This window comes from Capsicum annuum, chromosome 5 (assembly GCF_002878395.1).
Source record: "Capsicum annuum cultivar UCD-10X-F1 chromosome 5, UCD10Xv1.1, whole genome shotgun sequence".
NCBI lineage: Eukaryota > Viridiplantae > Streptophyta > Magnoliopsida > Solanales > Solanaceae > Capsicum > Capsicum annuum.
The window spans coordinates 34,685,391-34,693,063 of NC_061115.1; the positions used below are offsets into that span (position 1 = coordinate 34,685,391).

At 23.6% G+C, this 7,673-nt stretch overlaps 1 protein-coding gene across 3 annotated transcripts in view; it reads right to left on the bottom strand.

Annotated features, from left to right (window-relative positions):
• Positions 1-3,998, bottom strand: part of LOC107870676 (mitogen-activated protein kinase 17) — a 17,282-nt gene extending 13,284 nt beyond the window's left edge. For 2 of the 3 annotated variants that reach the window (XM_047412965.1, XM_047412963.1), the window contains exons 1-3: positions 3,852-3,998; positions 3,426-3,536; positions 3,144-3,198 (exon numbers count right to left, since the gene is read on the bottom strand). The gene's annotated coding sequence lies outside the window, so the exon portion shown is untranslated. The remainder of the gene's footprint in view (positions 1-3,143; positions 3,199-3,425; positions 3,537-3,851) is intronic. The other variant, XM_047412964.1, reaches the window with a different exon arrangement.
• Positions 3,999-7,673: the final 3,675 nt, after the last annotated feature.

Here is a 7,673-nt window from a genome sequence, read left to right on the forward strand (position 1 = left end):
ACAAAAAATGGGCTTAATCAAAAAATTGATGGAACAGAAATACTAAAGGGAAAATTATAGCATACTTAAAACTATAATTATAATAAATAGTAATATTTTTATAAAATTACAATTTATAATAAAAGTAGATGATTTACTCTCACTACTTTATATTTTTTTATTTTCACTCCACTATTTCACCTCCCCTAAATCTAGCCATATCTTTTACCTTTTTTTTTTCATCTTATTTTTTATTTTATTTTATTTTCATTTTTCTATTTTCACTTTATTTTCTCTCTTTTATTTCTCTTTTTTTATTTCTTTTTTCATTTTTTTATTTTTTGTTTTCTTTATTTTTCCTTTTTCATATTTGAAAAAAATTATCTTCATGAGCTTCAAGATTTTAGAATAAAACATCATTATTATCTTTCCCTCTCTTATATCTCTACCTTTTTTTTTTCTTGTTTGTAATTTTCATCTTATTTTTTTATCATTTTATATTTTATTTTGATTTTTTTTTCTTTTTTATTTTTTTCTTTCCACTTTATTTTCTCTCTTCTATTTCTCTTTTTTTTCTTTTTCGTTTTCTTTTTTTCTTTTTCAGATCTTTTTTTTCTTTTTCTGTTTTCGTTTTCTTCTTCTTTTTTCTATTTTATTTTATTTTTTTTCTTTTATTTTTACACTTCTATTTCTCTTTCTTCCTTTTTCTTCTTCCTTTTTCACTTCTTTTTTTTCGTTTTTTCTTTTTATATTTGGTTTTTTTTTATTTTTTTATTCTTCTATCTCTAACTTCATATCACATATACATATTCAAAAAACATATAAAATACATAGCCTAACAGCCATACAGATCTAGATATGTATTTACAGTACAAAACATACATATGTATTTATGAAATACATATTATATTCATATTAAACAGTAACAAATATAACTATACTATATATCTTCATATGTATTTGTGAAATACAAAGGTCTCATATAAAATAGGAATATACATATTGATCAGCTATGTATTCTGTAAATACATATGCAGGGCTATATGTATTTTATACGGTGTTGGATTTGTCTTTGAATTGTACATACTCATTTTAGAGGGTAACATTTGTACTTATTTGTTTTCTTTTACTGTTTTAAGATATGTATATATATTTTTTTATTACTTATATGTATATAATTGTCATTTTTGTTATAGAGATTTTGTGTCCTATATGTTTATATATACAGGTAAGTCAGATATGTATTTCTGTAAATACATATGCAGATATATATGTATGTTTGTTATCGTAGATACATATGCAGATCTGTATGTCTAGTTATTTCGTATATTTTTTGAATATGTATATATGATATAGATATTTATCTTTTAAAAATAAAAGATAGAGATAGAAGAATAAAGAAAAAAATGAAAAATGAAAAAAAAAATCAAAAAAAAAAAGAAGTGAAAAGAAAAAAAAAGAGAAATAAAAACTAGAAATAGAAGTGTAAAAATAAAAGCGAAAAAAATAAAAAAGAAGAAGAAGAAGAAGAAAATGAAAAAAAAAATGAGAAAAGGGGAAAAAAAAAAGAAAACCAAAAAAAAAGAAAAGAATACATTAAAAAGGGGAAAAAAAGAGAAGTAGAAGAGAGAAAATAAAGTGGAAAGAAAAAAAATTAAAATAAAAAAATATATAAAAAAAAAAAATAACAAGAAAAAATAGTTAGAGATATAAGAGAATGATATTTTGAAATTTTGAAGATCATGAAAATAATAATCTTCATATTTAAGTTTGATTCGGAAATGGAATCTGTTAATTTAAATAAGAATAATTTATGAGAATTTAATTAGATGGGATGATTATTCCTTATTTAACTCAGCTAATTTGAGTAAAACAAGATCAATAAATCTTGTTGTATATGTATTTCTATAACAATAGTTTATTTAAATACAAAATATAATTTGCTATTTTTCATAATTATAAAACTGTTGCTATAAAAGTTACAATTAAGGCTCTATAGTTGCTATTTCTGAAATTTTTACAATACTAAATGTTTTAAAAAACATGCACATGGATTTAAATATAGTAAGTGGAATGGATAGTTGATGAATAATAATGACATAGTAGGGATCCAATGCATATAATATATATATATGTACACATATTTTTTTTTTTGGTTTCTCATCTGGTGTTCGATGTTCGTATTGGAGCCCCGACTAATTCGGATCGCGCGTTGCAGGGCCCATTAAAGTGACAGCGCACCCAACAACGTTTTCTCCATACATAGGGTTGAACCCTCGACCTCTGATTAAGAGTGAACAGCCCCATCCACTGCACCACAATGCATGTTGGTATATGTACACATAGTTGTAGGAATACAATTTTAAGTAATCTTACTACCTTAATTGGTTGGTTATTACAATTTCATTTTATTAGTGGAATTAGATCTTCAAATCTATTCTGATATCTGACATGAATAATAATGATATAGTAGGGATCCAATGCATATAATATATACTAGATAAGGATGCCCGTGCTTTGCACGGGCCCAACACATAATATATCTATATCTATATAAATTTAAATTAAATAAGGATATTTCAATATACAACAATATCACTATCACCGACATATCATAAGATCACAAATGTATGTTTTATACAAACATGAAAATATCACGCTACTTGATACTCACAGGACATTCACATATTATAGTGATTTTTGTCTATTTACACTAATGCATGTGCATTTATAAATTCTATAATAACAGATACATTTTTCCTTCCTGTTGTGTTCAGTCTCTTGAACCATCATGATCAATACCTGTTAAATTAAATTTAATGATTAAATTAGTTTATAAGTTCAAAATCTAAATATAAACACATTTTTTCATTAAAAGAATGCTTCTCTTTTCAACCATGATTCTCAAATCATAACTCACATTTAGGTATCATCCTTGAAAGATGTGTTGAAATTTCATTCAGTACAGAATATGATAAGACTTTTTTTTATTCAAAGAAGACAAATAAAAAAGCTATTAGGATAAAAGTTTTAATTACCCAAGCTATTGTGAACTATATTTGTGAAACATCAACATAAACAAGAAGGTATTTTGATGGGACTCCTTGAAAAAAGATAACGTATTGTTTGTAATTTAATAAAGAAATTAAATAAGTTGTACTTACCACACAATCACATATTGACACGGACGTGTAAATAGATATCGACGAAGAGATGAAACTGCAAAGTAGATATTTAAAGATATACATATTAAACTAATTTTTAAATAATTATGCAAATTATTTTAAAGAAAAACTGAGCAGATCGTAAAATTTGGTATGACAATAAAAAGACCAAATGATAATGGTTTGTCAATACTCAATAGTATAAGGATCAAAGTTCACATTTTTCCAGTAATAATTAAAGGCCCAACTATTTTCAACATATATACATATCTACCCCCAAACCTTAATATCTAACCCCTTCAAATCTACACTCCCACTAACTGAGCCTCTGTTATGCCTCCTCTTCGGCGTCATTTATCTATTCCTTCAAAATCCTAAACTCCGTCTTCATTTCTGTTTCAAAATTCAGCAAAAATATTGATGTCAAAGAGTTCGAAAATGATTCAATCCATTAATTTTTGTATGCCTGTTACCATCCAAAATGGTCATCAACTGATCGAAAAATTCATAGCATTCGATCAACACATGAACCTCATTCTCAGAGAGAAAAATACACAATACAAATAATTTTTTCTAAAATCACATGCCAAAATTAAATTAAAGTTATTCATTCTACCAAAAAAATGCATATTTACTAAAAAAATTATAGCTTGTTAAAAGAATAAATAAATGTTTGAAAAAAATGAATGAGAAGGTAGAGAAACTTACATACGGATATGTGAGAATTGAGAACTGATGAGAGGAGATTATTGTGTAATAAGAAGACATTTTTGCCTATTTATTTGAGTCATCTATTCTATTCTAGAAATGTCAATTCTAGAAGCTATAGCCATTAATTTATTTATTTTTTATTCTAAAAACATCATCTTGTAATGTCATATAGTGTCCATGTGGTGAAAACAATAGCCACATGGATAGATATTTGTGTGCTAAAGCAATAATTCTCCCATCCTACTCCCTCTATTTCATTTTAGTTGGCTCTCTTTTAAAAATATTTATTTTAATTTAATTTTTGCTTTAATGAATTCAAGAGGATTTTAATATATTCTTCTAATAATACCTTTATTAATAAATGATTAAACAAATTGTATATACTCAAATTTATATTTTCAAAGTATAATTAATAAGACTAATTTGGTAAAATAGATCCCTAATAATAATTTTTCTTAATGGGTGTGTCGAGTCCATATGACTCAACTAATACGAATGGAGAGAGTGTTTTATTTATCATCATTTGATCAGACACAAAAATTTAAGAAAAAATAATGAACTCATAAGATTTACGAAATCGTTAAAGTCACTTTAATATTTACTTTTTAATTGTCTTTTCTTATTAAGCGAAACACAATAAAAATAAAATGAAAATAATAACATAAAATAATTGTCACATAAGAAAAACTATTTTTTTAAGGACGAATTTAAAAGAAAATGATTGACTCATAAAATAAAATGGAGGAAATATAAATTTTGACAGATTTTTTTGATATTTATTACATATAATGAAATAGATATAAAAATATACTGTAATGTGAATATGGTTCAACCATAGCCACATGAATAGATATTCATATGTAGTAGAAAAATAGAAGCATGGAAAGATATTTTTGTACAATTATTATAATTATAAATAGATATGAAATACCAAATATACCCTTAGTTATTAAAATAGATTTGAAATTCTAAAACTACCCTTGGTCATCCTCCACTCTCCTTTCTATATAGCATAAAATAAATGTATACTAGATTCATTTAGCCCGTGTTAAATGCGGGCCCAAATTAACATTAAAAATAAATAAATTTCTATATATTTTAAAATTTTTCTCGTTCTTGTTTTTTTATTTTTTTGTGACATCAGTGTGATATTTTTTAAGGAGTTATAAAATAATACAGTACAGAATGGTATTGAAAAGTTAAAGGATAATATTTTTCTTAATTTAAATATTAAACTTTCAAAAAAAAAAAAATCAAAACAAATGTGTGTATTAAAGTTCTAATTTCTATTTTACTAAAATTTTTTAAATTTCTAATATTTGATTATTCAAATTGAGCTTTTATCATAAATTATTAGGAGATCAAATTATAATTTCTTTAACTACCTTTTTCTCTCAGCATTTTCAGAATATATACAAAAATAATATTTATTATTTATTTTTAATATGGTTATTTATCAGGTAAATTTTATATTAAAAATGCGCACACATAAAATTAGATTAACTAATTATCATATTATGAAATTTATTTTTTGATTGGAATGAACGGATTATAACTAATATTTTTGACACATTTTAAAAGTATTTAACAATGATAATTTAATTATGGTTATTCTTTAGTATAAAATATAATTTTATATAAATAAAATCTTTGTTGATTACTTATGTTTGTCGTCATGTACAATATAAAATTACAGGTAAAATAAAAATAAAATAAACTATACTTATTAATCGATAACTAAAAATTGAAATTGCAAGATAAACATTATAATAACATCAACAAATAATATTATAAGAAAAATATTTCAATTCAATAATTAAGCGTATATCAGGATATAAATTAAACAATAGAATAACTATTTATGTGTTTATAATTAATTGTTAAGATCAAATATAATTTGAAACAAGTTCAACAACATTTTCAAAAAAAAATAAAGACTCAAATATGCATGAGTATGCTTTGTGGGGCCCACTATCTCCTTTTTCATCTTTAGTGACTTGTAAAAAACCTTAAATTTTTTAAAATTTACTAAAATGTGTGTTAACTTACAAAGTAGTAAAAACTTCAATCAAGGGTAAAAGAAAACAACAAAATCATGTGAGGACTATCAAAAATTCCTATTCTCTCTTATATATAATACTAGTTCCACTCAGGCCCGTGCCAAGCCCGAACCCAAATTCAGAATAGAAAAATAAGATAATAATTTATGTCATATTTTTGTCCTATAATTAATCTTATTTAATGAAATATTAAACATGCCTTTTTGATAAGTATTCATAATTATTTAAGTTCATAATCATATAATTATATAATAAATTTATTATTTTATTTTTGAGAAATAAATATATTGTCAGAGAATTAGATATATAAATAATTCTTGAAGATAAATAATTTTTTAAGATAAGTATATAAATAATTATGATTCGACAAAAATAATAAATAAGAAGATACGGTACTTTTATGAATTTGTTAGTATAGATAAAATAAATTTATTTTGATAATTTTTTTTCTTCTTATAGAATTATTTAATACAACAAATATTTCTACGACTTCAAGTTTATATTAAAATAATTAGAATATTAATTTATAGTTTTAACACAAATTAACTTAACAATGATGAATAAGGACATTAAATAATAATGGAATTACAATTACAGTAATACATTACTCATTTACTTGTCATATTTATTTTCTTACACGCCCTTTAAAGAATAAGTTTTTCGTCCCATTTTAATTATTAATTTATTTATTTTTAATGTCCACGAAGAAAAATAATAAATATAAGATATTATTTATTAAATTGCCCTATTTAGTACTTATATTTTTTTAAAATAAATTAAATAAGTTTTTAAAAATATTTCAACGGTGTGGTAAAAAATTATTGAAAACTTTAATTTCGTATTAAAAGTTATTTTGACATAATTTTATTCAAGTTAAAGTAATTGTTTTTAATAAATAAAAGAATTTATAATTAAAAGGGAATCCAATAAATAACAAAAGAAACCAATTATAAGAGATCAAGGAGAGGGCAAAAATGAAAATATACAAGAAAATAAAATCATCAATACACTACAAATTTGGCATATATAACAACTTTACTTTACGAAAAAAATGAAATGTCTAAAAAGTCATTGTGAAGACTACCAAAATTATGATTCTCCCATAGTATATATAAGTATAATAATAATGAACACATAGTTGTAGGAATACAATTATAAGTAATCTTAGTAGCTTAATTGATTGATTATTACACTTTCATTTTATTGGTGGAGTTAGATCTTCAAATCTATTCTGATATCTGATAAAAATATTAGATATTTTATAAAATTAATTAAAGTGTGCTAAAAAAAACCTCAAACACCATACTTACCGAAATATATATATATATATATATGTGGGGGTCAAATTTAGAGCTAATTATTTGGGATTGAAATTAAATTCGATATTCATTACTTTACCAACAAATTGGAGATCCTTTCTTATTTTAGTTTCGGCGAACACGATTATGTGATATCTACTAACATATAAAGGTGATGGATATTACGAAATTACTCAGGTGCGCTAAAGCATTATTGATATTTGTTAATAAAAAAATTTGATAGATAACATGCATTTAATTATATATATATATATATATTGGAAAGCGACAAACTTAAGGAATGGGGAACCTTATCTTATCTCTATTTCTCTGGCAGCAAATTTGTCAACACCCACGAACTCTTCCGATAATTACCCAACACACTTAGATAAAGTTGAATGGGTTTTCAGATCCGGAAGAAGTTCGGTAGGTGAGCTTAGAGAAAAATTGAAACGAATACT